At 42.4% G+C, this 19,566-nt stretch overlaps 1 pseudogene; it reads right to left on the reverse strand.

Annotated features, from left to right (window-relative positions):
• Window positions 1-468: 468 nt before the first annotated feature.
• Window positions 469-815, reverse strand: LOC147417562 (large ribosomal subunit protein P1w-like; annotated as a pseudogene).
• Between the last annotated feature and the right edge of the window lie 18,751 nt (window positions 816-19,566).

A 19,566-nucleotide genomic window follows, 5' to 3' on the forward strand; every position in this document is an offset into this window, starting at 1 on the left:
GAGCTTTTGACCTAAATCTGACTGAGCATTCTAGTGTATTCCTTGCACTCCAATGAACACCTGTTCAAACTTGGTTGGATTACAACACTTGGAGCTCAAGTTCCGAGCTTGTTTGTCTTGGAACCTATCTATTTTATACTTAGTATGTGTATTTGTTCTATGCTCTATGTCAATGGATTTACACATTCAGTAGTTCATAACATACCTCTCATATCTGTTGATATGCACTGTGTAGAAGACTTGGTGATGACATGCTATAGTATGAGCTCTCACAAAATATTTCTCTCTTTTGCTCTCTCTCTCTCTCTCTCTCTCTCTCTCTCTCTCTCTCTCTCTCTCTCTCTCTCTCTCTCTCTCTCTCTTTGTCGGTAAGAAGCGATCATGCTTTTTGAATGAATAACAAGACAATTACAAGGTTCAGCCACAACTTAAATTTTGACAAGCACCATGGGCACAAAAGCAATCATACTAATCAAACAAATTGAAACCCATATCCTCATTGCTCTCTTCCTTGGGTTCCTCTTATTTCTCTTCAACAGGTATGGGAGCAGCAAATCCACCTCCAGCAGGTATGACTACACCCGCAGCAGCAACATGAGCACCACCTCCACCAAAGCCAACATTGTTGATCAGGTCTTTCACACTGTGCTTTTTCAATAAGTTAAACACTGCGCTTTTCAATAACTTGGCCAGTATGACTCTACCTACATGCTTGCTGCTTTGAGTAGTGCTGCTATTTTCTTTGCCGTAATCGTGATCCCATCGTCATACGAGATAAGTGTCGCATATGTGCACTCTAGCTCACTCAAGGCCATGGTGACGAGGTCTTTGCTGCACAGGCGGAAAACCCTAGTAGAGTGTCTCTCTCTCTCTCTCTCTCTCTCTCTCTCTCTCTCTCTCTCTCTCTCTCCACACACATACACACTCAAGGCTATGTATGTGTGTATGTGAGCTAGTGAAATGAGAGACTATGTGGCTAGGCGAATATCCATACGGTGAGGAAAATTGTCCCCTATTTGTGTCTTAGACAACATATGCATCAAAAAACATGCGATTCAAATTACGATTGGCCTGTTCCCCACTCTTTTAGCATTTTACTCATCTAGGGGCCAAAATAAGCTCTCATCAACATACTCCGATTTTCAAAAAACTTCATCTGCTCCTCATAGTTACTAACTTTGTCTTTCCATTTGTGATATTTGTTTGCTATTGTAGTGAGTATTCCTATCTTTTTTGAATTTTTATGCCTTTTAAAGAAAAATCAAGAAAAATACAAGAAAGTTGCTAAATAATTGCAAAATTTTACCAAAAATAAAAAATTCTCCTAGACTAAGTAAGAAAACAAAAGTCGTCATGGTTTTGTTGTTTTTGGTAAGATTGCTCCATCTTTTTTCATTATGTACTCAATAATTAGTAAGAATAATATTATATACATGGTTTAGTGTTGGGAATTGTGGGCTTTGTCCTATGTTGTTGTGCATCTCCTCTATCCTAATGGGATGCATAGGTGGCACATAACCATGTGTTATCATGTGGAAAAGGTACTCAAGGGTGTGGGTACCCATGGGGGTGTGGACTCACCTAGAGTTAGTTAATGGACCTGTAAGCGGTGGTGCAACCAAAGTTGGTCCGTGCTGGAAGTGTACAGTGCAGTGCTACGTATGCTGACAGGTGCATGGTAGAGGGCTAAAGCTAGTGTGGGAGACCTCAGCAGGAGAGTGGCAACGGAAATGTATGCTTAAAGTGGTTCTTTAGGCTAGGGAGGAGCCTCCAAAGTGAGATAATGATGACGGTAGGTCACGTTGTTCGAGATGTGGAAAATGTGTCCCTAAATGTGGTATTCGAGATGCTCTGTAAGCCCGTCCAAACGGCTCATCAGACGGAGTCCGGTTATGAAAGTTATGATTGTCCAAAGATGGAATGATTTGTAGATCCCCGACGGGCAGAGCAAGTACAGACAGGTGGCGGAAAGTGGGATCATTGGATACGCATGTAAAGCTTAAGCTGTCGATCATGCTGGTCTTTTCGGTTCGCCGTTCGGAGCTCAAGCGGGCAAGTTATGGCCTGCGGAATATTTGCCGAGGGTCGGGTATGTGCTCATCGAGCGGCGTTGATAGGCATGCGAACAAGGATATTTTTGAGCTTGCTCCGGTTCTAAAAAATCGCATGCAATGTGGGGAGCCAACCAAAATTTGCGGATGATCGATCGGAGTCAGGGGCATTGAGGTACGCCGAAATCAAATGGGTAGATGATCTCACGACGGACATAAATTGGATTTTTTTGTCTTCTTTTGCGACTTGATGTACAAAGGTGTGAAGCGATTGAAATGCGGCAAAGTCTTTGAGGTTCAATGCTGGGAAGGGTGTGACTTGATGAGAAGGAAATTTTGCCAACTTGAGCACACCAGGCACCGGCAGAGCTTGCATTAAGACCCTTCCTTGGTTAAAAGTGCAAAAGGCAATAAGAAGTATGGGTAGAATTTCAAAACTGGAAAGCTGAGGTGAGTTCCACAAGCAAAAAGGAAAAAGGGACATTTTTTTAATGACTTATAAGCTTGAGGGGAGCAATGCCCCACGCTATTGCTCAAGAGGAGGTTTTTTAGAAAGTAGGAAAAAGAGAGGGGAGCAATGCCCCACGCTATTGCTCAAGAGGAGTTTTTTTAAGAAAGTAGGAAAAAGAGAGGGAGAAGGGGAAAAAAAGGAGGGACATCGTTTTCGAGCATGAGCCTTTTTCTTGGGGAAGAAGGAGGAGGAGAATTGAAAATGGACAAAAGAGAGACACTTCGTGTGCTCGGCATCGGTACATGTTGTTCGTGAAGGGGCTCGAAACAACAAGGGCCTTGTAGAAGAAGGAGCCAACGAGGGTTTCCAAGAGAAAAGGCTGTTTTTTATGCGAAGCTAGTGGTGAATTTTCTCATCAAAGCGTGTGCCGACGGAGTTGAGTGGTAAGGGAGGTGTGTGTCCCTCTATATAAAATGGCGATGGCCATGGTGCAGCCTAGAGAGCGGTTTATGGAGTTTGTACATGGTGTTTTTCTTTGAAGGAGAAGCTGTCGTTGTCGATTTTTGATGTCGTCTTTCACCCCTTCCCCCCTTTCTTCTTTGCTCGTCTCCAAGGTTTGTGGTGCCGGTGTGTGTGTGAGCGTGTGCGCCCTCCCTGGGTCCCCTGTGTGTGTGAGAGAGAAAGAGAGAGAGGTGTCGAGGTGTGGAAGGGTTGGAAGCGAGCAAGATTGGTGTGATCGCGGTTTGGTGATTGTGCAGAGCGTGTGTGCGTTGGGCGAAGTGCAAGCGAGACCTGGCTAGTGTGAGTTGCTTTTTTTGAAGGTGTTTTTGAGAGGTTAGGGGTGTTGTGAATACCCTGAGCTATATAGGGGCAGCTGTTTTTGTGTCGGGTGTGTTCCCCATTCCCCCTCTCCATCTTCTGGTGCCCCCACGGAGGAGCACACCGATGCTCCTGTTTGAAGACAAAGTGATGATTTTGGTGATGCCAAAGGTGCGGCCTTTGAAGAGCAGGTGCTGCTAGAGAAGTAATGGCTTGGACGGGATTCCCCATTTTCACTGGGGTCGAAGATGCAAGAACTTGGCTCCAAGACTATGGGTTTTTCGTGTTGGAAAGAGGTTTGTCGAGGGAAGAAGGTGCGGTATAGGTGTTTCCTCTCCTGGTTCGTGGTAAAGCAAAGCTATGGTTCAATGGCTTGGGTGATGAAGAAAAAACAGATTACGAAGCCCTGGAGGTGGCTTTTTGAAGCAGATTTGTAGCGGATGCACAGCTAGATGAGGTAAAGCGAAAGCTAGACTTGAAGCAAAGCTTAGAGGTAGATTTTCAAGTGTTCGAGTGGAAGTTCGAAGCCCTTTGGGGAAAGTTAATCAAGGTAACTGTTGCAAAAATGCCATTTTTTTGAAATTGTGTAAATTCATGGATTGCCTGCATGAAGAGGTGCGAGATAAAGTGGAAATAGATGGTCCAATGTCGTATGAAGAGGCGGTAGCTCTAGCGAGAGGGCAAACCAAAAAGATTTTGAAGAAGCGCGAGGCTAGGCGATGTTTGCCAAGTGCGGTGAAGCCAAGGCAGTGTGACGCAGTGGTAGCCAAGCCACAGGTGGTGCAAAGAGAAGGGCAGGTGCAAGAAGAACCAAGGGTTCTGTGGTTGCAGAGAGATAGGGCGGTTCCTATGCTGAGGATGCCAGCTAGAGCGGCTCCAATTGTGGAAGATATGCAGGCTTTTCCCGATCAGGCAAAGGATGTGCTGCCAAGTCAAGGTATGGCGGTTCAAGCTCCATCGAGTGGTGGTAAAGGTCAAAGAGTGCGGTTGGTAGATGAGATCGAAGCAGTGAAGCTAGAGGAGCTTCCCGAGCTTGAGACAGAGGATGAGGCTGAGCCAAGTGAAAGTAACTCTTCGGATGTTGACACTAGTTGGGAGACCGAGTCGTCTCAGTCAAGGTATGATGAGTTTGATCTCTTGCAAGTGGGTGGAGATACAATGAATGTGTGCGAGGAGCAAGGAGCAGTGCATACCATTATGCTTGATGGAGACCAAGTGGAGGAGCCCGAGCCTATAGGTGGTGATATGCAGGTGAAGGTAATGTGCCGTGCCATGTTAATGGCCATGCTGATGAAAGTGGCAGTGGAGTGTGCCATGGTGGTGCATCAAGTACAAGGTTTTGCCAAGAATAACGAGGTAGCCTTGCTTATGGATGAAGATCAAGATGAGGATAATGCGATAGAGAATGAGTTTCTGTCTTCCTTGATGGAGCATGATGCAGCAGTAGAAAAGATGCTTGAAGAGCAGGTGATGGAAGCCGATAAGCAAGTGGTGCTTATGGACCTTGATGGGCCGATTGATGAGGGAGATCTTGATGATGTTGGTGTTGAGTGCATGGCAAGTGTGAAGGCGAGTGTGGAGCCAAAGATAGAGGTGCTTCCTATGCAGCAAGTGCACTCTGTGGCAGGTGATGTGGATTCCCAAATTGTGTCTAAGCTTTCCAAGGAGCTTTGTGAATGGTGGTTGAAAGGTATGCTCATAAATGCAACTGTGAAGTGGGCTGTTGAGCAGGTATAGGATCTGCTAGACGAGGATCTAGCTTTACATGGATGGGAGGGCGAGTCAAATATGTTAGGTCTGTTTGGTACGAGTGATGATGCAGATATGCCGAGAGTGTTGGTTGAGCACAATAGTGCTCTATTTGATGTTCTTGGAGGTGCTTGGTTGCGAGTGGATAGTTTGCCAAGGAGTGCTTGGTGGGGTAGAAGCATGTTGATGGCAGTTTGGCTATGCAGTTGGCTATGTGCCTTGGTATGGCATTATGCAAGAGTGTTATAGGTGGACGAAAGAGAACAGTACATGGTGTTTGACCCAGGTGGCTGATGCCAGGTAAAGCAGGGGGTTGGGCAACCCGCATGAACAAAGGCAGCGGGTAGCAAATGCCAGGTTTTGTACATACGTTAGGTGGTTTTGTGGTGTGCAGAGAGTTTGTTTTGGTGTGGCAGTTTTTTAGTGCAATAAGCCTGTTTGTGGTTGAACATGAATGTTCAACAAGGGGGTGGGCAATGATGGTGCAACCAAAGTTGGTCCGTGCTGGGAAGTGTACAGTATAGTGCTACGTATGCTAACAGGTGCATGGTAGAGGGCTAAAGCTAGTGTGGGAGACCTCAGCAGGAGAGTGGCAGCGGAAATGTATGCTTAAAGTGGTTCTTTAGGCCAGGGAGGGGCCTCCAAAGTGAGATAATGATGACGGTAGGTCACAGTGTTCGAGATGTGGAAAATGTGTCCCTAAATGTGGTATTCGAGATGCTCTGGAAGCCCATCCAAACGGCTCATCAAACGGAGTCCGGTTGTGAAAGTTATGATTGTTCAAAGATGGAATGATTTGCAGATCCCCGACGGGCAGAGTAGGTACAGACAGGTGGCGAAAAGTAGGATCATTGGATACGCGTGTAACGCTCAAGCTGTCGATCATGCTGGTCTTTTCGGTTCGTCGTTCGGAGCTCAAACGGGCAAATTATGGCATGCGGAATATTTATTAGGGGTCGGGTATGTGCTCATCGAGCGGCATTGATAGGCATGTGAACAAGGATATTTTTGAGCTCACTCGGGTTCTAAAAAATCGCATGCAATGTGGGGAGCTAGCCAAAATTTGGGGATGGCCGATCGGAGTCAGGGGCATCGAGATACGTCCAATTCAAGTGGGCAGACGATCTCGCGATGGACATAAATTGGATTTTTTGTCTTCTTTTGCGACTTGATGTACAAAGGTGTGAAGCAATTGAAATGCGAAAAAGTCTTTGAGGTTCAATACTAGGAAGGGTGTGACTTGATGAGAGGGGAATTTCACCAACTTGAGCACACCAAGCACCGGCAGCATGGAAAGCTTGCATTAAAACCCTTCCTTGGTTATAAGTGCAAAAGGCAATAAGAAGTATGGGTAGAATTTCAAAACTCGAAAGCTGAGGTGAGTTCCACAAGCAAAAAGGCAAAAGAGACATTTTTGTAATGACTTATAAGCTTGAGGGAAGCAATAGCGCCAGGCGCTATTGCTCAAGAGGAGTTTTTTAAAAGTAGGAAAAAGAGAGGGAGAAGGGGAAAAAAAGAGGGACATCGTTTTCGAGCATGAGCCTTTTTCTTGGGGAAGAAGGAGGAGAATTGAAAATGGAGAAAAGAGAGACACTCGGTGTGTTCAACGTCGGCACACGTTGTTTGTGAAGGGGCTCGAAACAACGAGGGCCTTGCAGAAGAAGGAGCCAGCGAGGGTTTCCAAGAGAAAAGGTTGTTTCCAATGAGAAGCTAGTGGCGAATTTTCTCATCGAGGCGTGTGCCGACAGCGTTGAGTGGCGAGGGAGGTGTGTGTCCCTCTATATAAAATGGCGATGGCCATGCTGCAGCCTAGAGCGCGGTTTATGGAGTTTGTACATGGTGTTTTTCTTTGAAGGAGAAGCTGTCGTTGCCGATTTTTGGTGTCATCTTTTACCCCTTCCCCCCTTTCTTCTTTGCTCATCTCTAAGGTGTGTGATGCCGGTGTGTGTGAGCATTTGCGCCCCCCCTGGGTCCCCTGTGTGTGTGAGAGAGAAAGAGAGAGAGGTGTCGAGGTGTGGTAGGGTTGGAAGCGAGAAAGATTGGTGTGATCACGGTTTGGTGATTGTGCAGAGCGTGTGTGCGTTGGGCGAAGTGCAGGCGAGGCCTGGCTAGTGTGAGTTGCTTTTTTTGAAGGTGTTTTTGAGAGGTTAGGGGTGCTGTGAATACCCTGAGCTATATAGGGGTAGCTGTTTGTGTGTCGGGTGTGTTCCCCATTCCCCCTCTCCAGCGGCTTGAAAGGTTACCCACGAGTTTGCAAGCTGGATGGTCTTATTGGGAGCGTTTGTATGATGTCATTAGTGGTGCCAAATGAGAAACCTTGGCCAACTCTATATAATGAACCATTTGTACACACTTTCAGTTGAATCAGTTAATCCATTTTTTGCCTACACTCTACTCTATCTCCATTGCGTATTCAAGTGTTGTAATTAACTTTATCATTGGCATGTTAACACCATGAATGCTAGTCCTAACGATCCACACTAGCTCTACATTTAGACACACCTAGGGACTCATTGCTAGCGTTTGTCCCTAGTCCTAAATAAAGCTTATTCAAAAGGCATAAAAGCAAAGAAGTTTGAAAAACATTCCGCAATCACATGTAAACTAAACCCAACATTCATTACAAAACACAATGCCCTTTCTTTTTCCCCTAATCTAGAAATTATGTGGGTATGCATTTACAATGCCTTTCCCTGTCCTCCTTCTAGATGACTGTGTGACATCAAAGTATTATTGTGCATGGGATTAAACACCATGTCTGTGCAATCCGCTCCTATCATGGATTCAAAGTCAATGCATGGAAAAATGAATGTTGTGTAAGAAGAGGGTCTTAAGTGAGGTGCTTAAGTGCATTTATCAATGTTGTTGTTGTGTTAAAGAGTTGTTACCATTCAATAATTCTCAGCTTGGTGTGTTTTTGGTTTCCATTCATACTGAGGTGGTGCTATGATTTCCTTCCAATCACTTCTTTTCATTTGCAACTTTTGTAAGGACTATGCAGAGCACTTTATTTGTACTCTCGGCTTCACCATTTGATTACGGGTGATAAGGTGTAGACTTTCAATGAATCGCCATGAACTAATCTAGTAATATTGAATCACTTCTGTGACAAAATGAGTCTCTCTATTACTTATAGTTTCAATTGATAATCCATAAGTGAAAACATTCTTATACATAAAGTGTGCAATTATACATGCATCAAATCTTTTAGTAGCTTTAGCCTCTACCCACTTCATAAGAAGTTTGTGGCTCCTATGATGTACCCAACATACGTTTTATAAGTAGGAGGTGCTATGGGACCCCTAAAATCTAATATTTACTTTCTTGGCATTCATCACACCTTTTTACATATGCTTTCGTACCATGAAAGTGTTGGCTACCAAATTCTAGCAAAGGATATAGCTCTAGCCATTTTATTTGCTAGAAAATGGATTCTGGCTTGCCTAGCATGTGCCTCCTCTAATATGGGCAACTATTCTGTTTCAAAAGCACACAAGCATACTTGATTGTCTCGACATCATTTATACAACTGGCTTTCAATCCATTCAAAGGTTTTTGCTTCTTTTTTATTTTCTTCTACCCTCATATTTGGCATGCTTTTTGGAAATGGAATAGCACTCAAGAAATCCACAATGTATTTACTCCATTGAGGGGCTACCGTGACCTGAAATAGTACGACGTTTTGCATTGGTGTTTTGGCTTGACATGAACTACAATTCTTCACATGTACATGTGTATCAAACTTCATGCTTGGTCAAAATACTCCTATGCATATCAAGTTCTAGTATGTCTAGCATTTTCCATAATGTATACCACCTAGTTTTGCATGAGCGTCTTTTAATTACATGGGTATTTATGAGGACTCTATACATAAGTACAATATACTGTCTCAACCTTGGTGGTAAAATATACCGCTGATCAAGTGAAAAAAGTTTTCTTCTTTAAATCATCCTTTCGTCCATAATCTTTTCAATTTCTATGGACAATTGTTTGACAATAAAAGAACCAAATTGTCACTCTTCAGTACCATTTCAATGTTGAAAAGATAGGCATTTGGAAAGTTGTCATTTACACCCTTTGGGGGTTCATCATACATCAAACGAGAAAGATGATCAGCCCTTTGATGGGTTGTTCCATTTTCTACTACTACTGTGAAATCAAACTCCAATAGGATGATAAACCTTCTGACAATTCTTCTTGTGGTACATGGTTTTTTCACAAGGTATAACACGGCTTGGTGATCCACAAAGAAGGTGAATCTACTTGCCAATAGATAGTGGCAAAACTTTTCCCCAAGATATACCATGCCTAATCCTTCTCTTTCAATGGTTGTATAATTTTTTTTTCTGCTATTTGGCTATCAACTGGCATAGCAAATAGGAAATTCCATATTACCGTCACCAGGCAGGGCCCATATGCATCCTATCACAGAAGTTGACATATCTATATGCACATGGAAAATTTTATTCTAGCCAAGTTCTTTTAGAAGAGGTGCAAAAATCAATGTGTCTTCTAGTTTTTGAAATGATTCCTTGCACTCTTCTTCCTAAATGAAAGTGGTAATTGTGCAAGCATCAAGCTGCACAGGACTATGAAGAGAAGAGAAGATGAGGACTAGCAAGGCATATGATAGAGGAGAATCTAGGGTTTTCTTCGTCAAAATCTTGTGAAAAACTGTGATATTTTGGTTGTTTCAGCCTCTTGGCCATTGGTTGTGAGCCAATATTTGCAAAATTTGCAAAAAACACTCCTCTATGACTAGAATCGTTTCACCTAGAATTGTTCAAAATCTAGGTGTTTTTTGCTAATTTTGATATGATATTTGGCATCTACAAGCTCTGTAGGTCTCATATATCTACTCAAAGTTGAAAAAAGCCTTGAAAAAATTGAAACGATTCCAGTGTCAAAGCCCAATCTTCTAGGTTGTCTGTACAGGTTTTCAGGATAGTTTTGACTACACTAACCGCACTCTACCACAAACAACCTTAAAGTTGTCAAGGGAAGTTTTAATTGGCCTGGTAAACGTGTTAGAACTGCACTGTCAGTTTGTGAGTGGAATCATTTTTGTTAGTATTGTTTCAGTTGGAATCGCTTGGATTTTTGGACCTCTCTTTTTGGACGTGCATCTGAACTTTGGACCTCAGATGCACACCTTGACACCCATTTGGATAGTCTTAACATTCATTTTTGACCTCAAAAAATTGGAATGATTCTAGTCCTAATACTTTGCAAAATAGCTAACATTTGGCACAAGAATTGACCTACACACGCTCCTAGTAACCTCATTGTTCACGAGATCAACATACAACCACAAAAACACCAAAACATACATATTCATGAAAATTTTATAAAAAGTGACATCGATGGCCGATAGCGAGCTCCCAAACTCATGCAAACCCATTGCCTTGGTCAAGATTGTGCAATCTACCTACATGCATTTGAGATCAAATATGACCATGGTGTCCGACTCTTGAGTGCTATTGAAGGCTTCGACTAATAGAAGGAGAGTTGTAGCGCCACAGATAGCTCTTGAAACCATCTTGGAATAAGACTTGAGTAGTTCCACAGATCTAGAGGGCACGTACTTAGATTGGAAGACTAACTCCATGGCATCCACGCCTATCCTACCTTACAAGAGGGTCTGTGAGGGGTCGATAGACGTGTATGCCAACCTCCTCAATATCCGATCCCCATGTTGAACTTAATCTAGGATCATACTAACCACCTAGGTGCTCAAATTTATTTGGCTCATGATGGCATCCTTGCCGGTGCCAATGTAACTTGGATCCTAGTAGCCATGGTGACAGATCAACAGGATCACTCACTATATGGGTATTGGTGGAGTTAAATACCTAAAAATGACACATTGAGATCTTCTAGACCCATGGGAAAACCTTGAGCAAGGGACTCATTCTTTAAGGGAGACAACCCTTATTTCTTATATGAGGACCCATGGTTTCTTTTGATCGCAGAGGGTACCTTGTAGCTCCATCCCTACCAATTGGGCCCACCATCTCATTGAGCACAGTCCATTCTCATACCTAAACCAGTATTCCCTAATGTGCAGGCCATTCCTAGTGTGCCCTCAAAGCCCACGAGAGATAGTCCAACCAACCTATGCCCAAGTGCGAGTAAGACAAGTCTATGTGGATCAAGTCCATAAGGGGCCTATATGACAACACTCCTTACAACCCAGCCATACCTATCATTCATGCTTATACCCATTTTGGGGGAATTAGTGTAGAGTGCACAGATGATTCAAGGCTAAGATGAAAGATCTTGAAGGCTTCACATGGCATGGAAACCTTGCTTTCCCAAGATACTTCAGAAGGGACAAATCGGTGGTCACCCCAGAGGACACCCATCCTAGCAGTTAGGCAGCCTATCATTTATAGAACCTTAGCAATATGGACGACATTTTTCACTACATGTGCCATATGAATCTTATGGATTCAGCCTTGCCTGGAATGAGAACACACGACGGTGTTGGTTCTCACCTTAGAACCCCTACGATAGGCCTAGTACTAGTAAGGTAAGGGGGCCAATATAGTGACGGCCCCCAATTGTCCTTATGTCAAGTCTTGACCCCCAATAATCTGGCTCTCCGAATTTTCATGTCCACTATGAGAGCTTCATGGTCAAAGTGTCATGCTCTCGCTTGGCGTGCCCAGACTTGTATCCACCACACTATTGGCCCCTAGCTGCAATAATACTCTTTTTTTCCCCATGTGATCGCTGTGGAAATTGAAATGATGCAATCGTTTTGCTTTTTGACATTTCTAAAGGTTGTGGTATAGGCGTTCTATCAAAATGGTCTCGCCATGGAAAAAGCACTGATGTCTAAATTAATGTCATAGTAGTAGTCCCTTCACCTTAGAGCTAAGTCCCACTTAATATGAATTTTATTAGTGGTATTAGAGGATAAAGACATAAAGTAGGTGATCTCACTTGAATTGTGAAATGATAGAGTGAAATTGTTACTTACCAAATATAAAAGTAGGTAGCCATGATTTCCCAAAAATATAAAGAGGGTAACCAAGCACGTTTACTTAGAAAAAGGGTATGAATTCTCGTTGGTTTGTACTCTTATTTTTTTGTAAAAAAGAGATGAATTAAGAAAGCAAAGGAAAATACATAAACCCCGTAGGAGGGAAAGGGGACATCCCAACAGAAAAGAGGAAGATTACAATTGGACATATCTCTGGGTAAGATTCAATCTTGAAGACTCATACATAGAAAAATGCAGGTGTCTACACCTTTGCCACCTAGTAGCTTTTTGAATGGATTTGATATCACCAAGAGAGGCTACTTTGATAGATTCAAACAATCCAGCATAATGCCTCGGAAGGTGAAAGACAAGGGTAGAGGGGAAGTAGAATCACTGAGGCCAAAAGTAGCTTTACACCTCTCCAACCATATCAGCCATAAAAAGGTCCCTTTGAGGAAATTCCACAGTGGGATATCCATAAATCTACCTTCACCCAATAGATGGCTCTCCAGTTGATAGAAATCCCTTCCTTGTGAGACAGGATTTTTGAAGTTCAACTTTGAATAGGGAATTAGAATAACAAGATACAAAAAAATGAGTCACAGTTTCCTCATGCCTTCTACATATTGGACAAATGCCATCTGAAATACCTAGCTTCTTGGCTTGAGCTCCTGTCCAAATCTTGTTAGCAGCAGCTAACACATGCTACACCAATTATGCACCAGGCTAGGGATGTGCTATGGATGTGCATAATATTTCCTATTCACATTGTATAAGGTCTTGGGCTCATTTGGGAGTTCCAAAATGTATAAGGTAGAGGGTTCAACTTAATCCCATAGTAGAAAGGCTTGGAGTGCATGCCTTTATAAGAAGCCCTTTTATGCAAAGAGGCTTCATTATTGAGGATCCATTCTTGAGAGCTCACTCTTTAGTGTTCACTCTAAGCCTAGCCTTGAGATTAATGCCCATGCTTAGAAGGCTAATGCTAATCCTTTGTAATTCGGGAAGCTCTTCTTGATTAATTTAATCTCTATTTTGTTCATTGATCTTGTCTTCTCTACATTTCATTATGTCATGAAGTAGTTTTACACTCTCATTAATCTAGATTTGAGAGCGGTAATGACTTGTTGCTTTGATCTTAACTCTCTTCTTCCATAAGTATTTCCATTAGTTGATGAATTCTCTAATTCTCTTGATTAGTGTAGTGTGTGTGCACTCTTGGTCATGTGATTAGAGTTTGTGTCTAATTGTGTGCTTATGTTTAAGGACCTTGAGCTCAAACCCACTTGTGTGTGATATGATTAGAGTACCTTAGTTGGCATGTAACATTTAATGCACTAGTAACTTGTGTGTAGCGGAAATTTATAACGTAGTGAGCATTCCATTCAGAACAAGTTCCTAATGAGCATAGAGAGAGTACTTAATTTGAGAAAGCAACATAGCCACTTACACCTAGCTAGTTTGGCATAGACAGTACTTGAAAAGAGAGAGAGAGAGAAAGAACAATTGACAACAATTGAGGACCGGATTTCCATGGAGCTAGTTCCCCCTCCATAAAGGCTTTGTATTATAGCTTCTCCCATCAAAGGAGACTTTTGTACAATACAATTCTTGTGTTTCTTGACAAAACTCGTTGGTGCAATGAAGATGGAAGCTTCATGCACCAAATTATGCTTGAAAAACACACCTAGTGTCCCTAGCCTCAGTCCCAAGACCTTTCACACCTTCAAAAATGGTGAGATCTAGCGGGGAATGAGGAAGATTGAGAGGAAGAAGATGTATCTTATGAGAAATAAGTATTCTCCTCACATAATCACTCTAATAGCATAGCTTAGCTTAGTAATTAGCATGGTAGAGGAGATGAGCATGCCATTGAAGCCTGGCTCTTGGTTGGATCGGCATTCCATAGCCAAGAGTTGTTGGTGTAGGCCTCTACTTTTCAATGCTTGGCTAAGGAGATGGAGTTCTTGCTCAACACATAAGTTGAGTTGTGTGTGTGTGTGTGTAGCAAAGTGAGTTAGACTAAAAATGCCAACTCTCTCTCTACTTGGTCGACCCCTCTTGCTTTTTGCACTGGCCCACCCCAAAAGTTGGCGTCCCTTTCGGTATTTCTTTATAATTCTTCAACTCAGTACAAGCTGGTATTCTATCCTCTACACTCATGTAATCCATTACTCGCTTGTCCTGGTTTTGGGAAAATCGATCCCAATCTTTTCTCATAGAGGAAAAAATTTCTCGAAAAACTCAGCCTTGGATTGAATCCATGTCTTTTCTTGTGTTCCTTGTAGAGTTAAGTACTCGTAGTCCCCTTGAGGTGCTTGCTCACATGCCTCATCTTTGACTTCTTTTGTCAAAATATCAGACTTGACTGGATTGTTCTCAGGTTGAGATGCCTTCTTCATATCCTTCCCGAAATGGCAAGATTTCTTGGCTATGGTTCTGGACTAGATGTCCATGGATATTCTGAAAGAGGTGTGAGGTGGAACCATGGATGATAGAGAAAGTCCTTTCAACCTTCTCTAAATTGGAACATAAAAATTTGGCTTACTTCTGGGTCTAAAGGATATTGAGTATTCTGCCCCTCAAAGGTTCTTGAGCATCATCCTCTTGTCGCCTTCTCAAAGAATCCCATGTTTTGTCGGCTTCTTGCACATATAAAATTTCCTCCAACTCTATGCAATTTTCTTGCAAGTCTTGGCGTTCCACTTGCTTGCTCCTCTCTTAACTTGTCATGGCTTCCTCCCGTATCTTCCCAGAGTCATCCTTCTCTACAGAGAAAGAGACGAGACCATGCTTTGATACCATTATCATAAACAGGAATGCACAAGCAATTTATCAGCGGCGGCGGAAAATAAATACGTTTTGACTAAACGAGAGATGGGAGCAGATTGACACAGTATTGGGGGGATCAGAAGATACCCCCCCCCCCCCCCCCCTATAAAGAATCTTTATCCAGGGAGAATCATTTTACAAGCATAAGAACCAGAGTGACCCCTTCGTTCTAGATCTTGCCCTCCTAATCTTGGAGTGCTCTGAGTAGTGCCCTCGAGAGAATGCTCTATCAAACTATTGAATAAAAGCTAAAGCCCTGGGGGCATCTTAGAATCCAAAAAAGGATTCATATTTTAGTGACTGTCCACCTTCCTTAAACTCCTTGATCTTTTTTCCCTTGTCTTTGAGAAAATCATATTGGTTGGCTGTATAAAAGTGTTTCTTCTTTGCATAAAATATGTGATCATGTAACATTTAATGCACTAGTAACTTGTGTGCAGCGGAAATTGATAACATAGTGAGCATTTCATTAAGAACAAGTTCCTAATGAGCATAGAGAGATTATTTAATTTGATAAAGCAACATAGCAATTTACACCTAGCTAATTTGGCATTGACAATACTTGAAAAGAGAGACAAATAGAACAATTGACAACATTTGAAGACCGGATTTACATGGAGCCGGTCCCCCCTCTATAAAGGCTTTGTATTATAGCTTCTCCTATCAAAGGAGACTTTTGTACAATACAGTCTTTGTGTTCCTTGATAAAACTAGTTGGTGCAATGAAGATGGAAGTTTCATGCACCAAATTATGCTTGAAAAAAACACCTAGCGTCCCTAGCCTCGGTCCTAAGACCTCACACACCTTCAAAAATGGTGAGAGCTAGCACAGAATGAGGATAGATTGAGAGGAAGAAGATGTATCTTACGAGAAAGAAGTATTCTCCTCACATAATGAATCTAATAGCATATCTTAGCTTAGTAATTAGCATGGTAGAGGAGATGAGAGCTTGGCTCTTGGTTGGATTTGCATTCCATAGCCAAGAGTTGTTGGTGTAGGCCTCTACTTTTCAATGCTTGGAGAAGGAGATGCAGTTCTTCTTGTACACATGAGTTGTGTGTGTGTAGCATTGTGTTAATAAAAATGCAGCCCTCCCTCTCTCTCTCTCTCTCTCTCTCTCTCTCTCTCTCTCTCTCTCTCTCTTCTTGGTCAACCCCTCTTGCCAATTAATCTTGTTGGCCTCCCATTGGCTCCTGCAAAGCTTAGCCAATCACAAATTAGAAGCATAATTGATAGCCTTGTGACATGTGTCCCCTTTTCCCCTTTTGTGAGATCTTTAGGTAATTAAATTAATTTATTAAACTCTCATTGGACCTTTTAGTCTTCTGGACAATAGTAATCAAGCAAGCCATTGGGCTGCTTGATGCTCATTGGACCCCTTGGTAGACTGTCCAATAGTCTTCTAGGGAGCTTAATTTCTATTGGTTATTTTATCAAGAATTTTACTAATTTTACTCTAGCCTAATTCTCATTGGTCCACCTCTATGGCCATCCAATAGGATTTGAGGGGAGATTGAGGGCAACTAGGCTAGGAGCCTGCCATGTGTCCAGTATTCCCTTTGTGTAAAGGGGGAGCTTTGGAGTGTGAGTGTGTGTGTTTCTCTCTCCTCCCCTACTCTTAGGGCTTGCCCCCTCCTTCATAGGGATGTGGGAAGACTTTTTGGTCTTCCCATGACCATCCAATATTTCTCAACTTTTGGCCATTGAATTATTTAATTAAATTTTGAAACTTTAGCCTATGGAAGTCTTAATGAAGCTAAACCTTAGGTCTTTAAAGATCCATTAATGCTCATTGCTCTTTTTCATACTGTCTCCCTTTGGATCCTTTTTTTCCTCCTTTGGATCCCTTCTGAGACCGATCTGGCAGCCTCACCACAATATTCTAGCTTTTACTCCCCTTGTACCTCCCCATATTAAATGATCAGTTTAACATGAGAAAATAATTTGGGAGAGATAGATATTAGTTTTTATGACATTACCTCTCTCTTGAAGTCATAGATGTCCTTAACTATGAGGTAGAGAAGCTTAAGTCTAGTCATTAGTCCGTTTGCTAGCGGGTAGAGGATCCCTATTTTACCCTATGACACAGGGCTCCACCAAATCTACAACCTAGGCACACTAACTGATCTGTTCTTTACAGCTTGGAACCCATTGAGCCTAGGGAATCATTGTAAGCATTGACAAGGTTTAGATTACCCTTTAATTGTATGCCTTGAATCCATCAAGCATCTTCAAGAGGATAATTTGTAGACTTGATAAGATATTGTTGGATAATCTTACCGTCTCTCAATACCTTGTCTTCATGTCAGAGAATGGGCTCAGGCTGCAACACCTTTTCTCAGTCCTCGATCTCCGGTGGGTCTTCAATGGTTGCTTCTTGAGGTAGCTCTCCTTTGTAAGGCTTTAGTAGGCTTACATGGAAAAAATTGTGTATGAGCGAATGGTTGGGAAACTTGAGTTGATAGGTCATTTCATTGATTGGCCTAAGAATCTAAAAGGGACCATAGTACCTCATAGTACTTTTGGTGTCCTATAGGATTCTTTCCTGTTGTGTGCCTTAATCGAGCCTTGGGAAACTTAAGCAAGTCCCAACCATTTTGTTTAAAGGTTAGAGCTTTTCTATGATTATCAATAGCAAGCATTTGCCTTTGCTGAGAGATGAAAATAGCATCCTTCATCTTTGGAAAGATTCTTGTAGGTCTCGGTTATATTCATCTAAAGAGCGAAGATCTTCCCATGAACCTTGAGTAGCAGGGGACTTTTTGATCCTCCCTCTATCACCTCAAAAGGTTCTTTTCTTGTGGAAGTTTGTACAGTTTTATTGTAAGCATACTCCACTAAAGGTAAGTACTCCTCCCATTGGGACTTTTGATCTACTTATGTGACATAATCTTTTAGTAGATCAAGAATTTTTAGGTTAGCTATTTGACTTTGGCCATCCGTTTGCGGGTGATAGCCTGAAGAGAAGTTTAGCCTTGTACCTAAATTCTCAAAAAGACTCTTCCAAAAATTACTGGTCATTCTAGGATCTCTATCCGACACTATGGACATTGGCAAGCCATGGTACTTGAAGATTTGTGATATAAAGAGGGTTTCCATTTGATGGGCCTTAATATTCTTTTTGACATGTATGAAATGTGTGTTGAAAGGACGCCCTTTCAACAACGTTTCCACAAAGATTCCATTAAGATTCCTCAAAGATTCTGTAAAGATTCCACATGAAGATGGTGATGAAGTAATGAAGATGAAGATGGATGCTGCAACATGAAGATACGAGTTCATGGATGTCATCGAATATCCCGTTATTATTATTTTGAGCCATTACGGCCACTTTTGTAATGTTTACGGGAACCTCATATTTTAAATCGGCACTTGTAATCTGGCTGCAGATGCTTGTATAATGAGTAAAGCCAACTCAATTTCTTGTAATTAAGCTATGTAGAAGCCTAGGGACAATTCAGGTCATTTGGCCGGACATTAGGTTTGAAGGCTTGGTATATAAGCTGAAACCTAAGGCTTTGTAAAAAAGACATTACGTTATCTCAATTAGTATACAGTCGTGGGTTCTGCAACACACAGTAGTGAGCTTCACGCACACACACCGTCGCGCACACTAATCACATTGCAGATATGAGAGTAGGAGCGTGTTAGCATCGAGGAGCTCTCCGCGTCGACGCAAGCAATGCAAGCCGAGGACCACATCGCGAGCCCGCCTGCTACGAGCTATATTTGGTCGTAAGTACCTCAAACGACATCCATTCTGAATGATCGAGTAGTCATTAGAATCAGGGCGAGAAGCTCTTCGTGTTGATGTCTTTGTAGATCAGTTTCGAACACTTTGGAAATTGCTGTTTTGAGTCTATCGCGACATCGATTAGAGATCTTACATTTATGGTTTTCAGGGTTTAGGTGTTTGGCCATATAGGATATATCCTTGTGAGTCTTGCCCTCCGATTTTGAGTCATTCTGATATGATTTGAGATTGTTTCGAGCTTGTAGTGTTTCGTAGGATGCGTTGTCTGTTTCTTTGCTTTATGGTAGTGTTGTGGTAGGATTAGTGACTGTAGAGTGTTGTTCGTGTCTAGCTCAGGGTTGACAACCTAGAGATTGCCTCCATGCCTATTCGGGTTAGCTACGTACGCGGATTGACAGTTTGTTGGTCTATGTTCTCGCTGTGCTCCATCGTCCGTCGCGGCGTACCCGCTAACATTGGCGCTGTTGCCGAGGATGAAGCGCCTAAACTAGCGTAGACCGCATCACTCGTGTTTGACAGTATAGCGTTTCTCTAGAGTTTGCTAGAGTGTTTTCACCATTTGCCTTCTTAGTGGGAAGTCAAAGAGCGGATCTCTTAACTGAGGGATAGCCAGGGAGCCTGCGTCTCGCCGAGGTGGTCCACCATGAGGTTGAGGTATGGTTATATTATTTTGTTGTGTGTTTAGATTAGGTTTTATGGTTTGTGTGTTTGGTTGTGACTTATGGTTGTGAAGAACTTGAAAGAGAAAAAACGCAAAGAAAAACGCAAAAGGTAAGCCGAAGGCTGTTTGCTTGCCAGAAAGCAAAAACAACCATTCAACCATCCAAAGTAGGACTTTAGGTAGTGTAGGACATCTGATGTTGATCTAGAGCAATTTTGACATGAAAATGTCCTTGAAAACACAAAAGACGGAATTGTGCT

This window comes from Adiantum capillus-veneris, chromosome 30 (assembly GCF_014529385.1).
Source record: "Adiantum capillus-veneris isolate H3 chromosome 30, ASM1452938v2, whole genome shotgun sequence".
NCBI classification, from domain to species: domain Eukaryota; kingdom Viridiplantae; phylum Streptophyta; class Polypodiopsida; order Polypodiales; family Pteridaceae; genus Adiantum; species Adiantum capillus-veneris.